Source organism: Haliotis cracherodii, unplaced genomic scaffold (assembly GCF_022045235.1).
Source record: "Haliotis cracherodii isolate W230 unplaced genomic scaffold, xgHalCrac1.p SCAF_10, whole genome shotgun sequence".
In the NCBI taxonomy this organism is placed as follows: Eukaryota; Metazoa; Mollusca; class Gastropoda; order Lepetellida; family Haliotidae; genus Haliotis; species Haliotis cracherodii.
In genome coordinates, this window is record NW_027266265.1 from 8,528,185 (window position 1) to 8,530,062 (window position 1,878).

Consider the following 1,878-nt stretch of genomic DNA (forward strand, 5'->3'; position numbering starts at 1 on the left):
GATGGTACATTTATTAAGAAAATAAAATAGTATTTCTTCTGTTACATCTTTATATATTAATTATATGCATTTAACTATTTATGCGATGAATCAAGTCCCCGAGCCTGACCACCTGATCCATCAATTCGCCTCAGGTCAGTTTCAGTGAGTGAGTGAGTGAGTTGAGTTTAAAGCAGCTTTCAACAGTATTCCAGTTATATCACGGTGCTGCCAAACCTAGAAACGAGGGGCGAGCCGGTATTCGAACCCACGATCATAGGTATCTGGCGTGCCCCCGTGTCAGTTTTATATTGTAGACGTTCACGGTAGGGTATGCTGCTGTGGTGCAAATAAGCGCTAGCTCATTCATAATCAGAGCATATAGGGAATGAACAAATGCACAGCGGATCCGGGCCTGCCATGGGAGGTAACTGTGCTGTTCGGTTTTTAAATCCAGTGAAGCGACTGAAACAAACATCAGCTTTTCTGTGGATTTAAAAGATGAAAAGAAATGTGTCCTTAGCTGGAGAAAGTGCTAAGCAATAATAAACTCTATTTACCAAGGTTATTGCCGTACAAAAAAAACCACACAAGAGTGCATCGCTGGCAATTCTATTTTCCAAAGGAAAAATAATTTTCCTGTGTTGAGACAACTTTTTCAACAACAGTAGACGATGGCAGCTTCCTTGGATGCAAGTTTCAGACGTTTACCACTATGGTGAAACCCACAACCACCGATATGGTGCTGACAACCCGAGAAACAATCGTGGCGAACCGGGATTTGAAGCCACTCTCATAGATTACCGGTGTGCCCAAGTTAGGCAACTCTGCACATTTATTTCCATTACACGTTGGTTGGTTGGTTTTCTGCAATCTGTGAATCAGAGGCAAAACTTTGATTCATTAATGTATATCAGATTATCTTGTCTAGGTGTCCTTTTCATAGGCCGACAACGCCCACTTCTCAACTCCATCCGTCTGACGGTGCTTGTCCAACAGTCGAGAAATTCTACTTTTTGGCAACTTGGGATATCGTCGTACCCACATTTCGTCATTGTTTGTTTGTTGTTTAACGCCGACCTCGACAATATTCAAGCTGTATGACGGCAGTCTGTAAATAATGGAGTCTGGACCAGACAATCCAGTGATTAATGTCATGAGCATCGATCCACATAATTGGGATCAATGACATGCATCAACCAAATCAGCGAGCCTGACCACCCGATCCCGTAAGTCGCCTCTTACGACAAGAATAGTCACCTTTTACGGCAAGCATGGGTTGCTGAAGACCTATTCTACCCCAGATCTTCACGGGTCGATTGACTTGATGTGGTGAATAGCGTTTGACAGAATATATACTACTCAAAAGAAGTTAAAGAGCACCAGATTTATTCGTATGACTATAGTTAGTGTGTCTTCTCTAACCTATGTTGAGTAGTATACATCACCAGTGGAGATGAGGGTGAAATTACAATAACAAGTTACAATTGACAATGTGTGACATGATCGCCACTGTACCCTGGTAACATGGCTCAACAAATGGTTTGTATGGAATACCGTAAGGGACATTCTCGCGATCTCGCCCTTTGGAAACGAGCTAAATATGCCCAAAACACGAGAATGCGAGGTCGCGATAATGTCCCTTACGGTATTCCATAGGTTTGTGCGTATGATGCAAATCTGATTGACTTGATGTGGTGAACAGCTACAGTGATAAAAGTGAGGTGTTGTCTGCCTTCATGATCAACACAGACAGGTTACAACTTAGAATGATGATGAAGTAACCGTTGTCTTACATCGCTAATATTCCAAATACCCCAGCCAGAGGTATAAAAATACTCCTGGCCAAGCAAACCATTTTTTTCCTCTTATGAAACTTGAACTATGCTTGTTATGCAG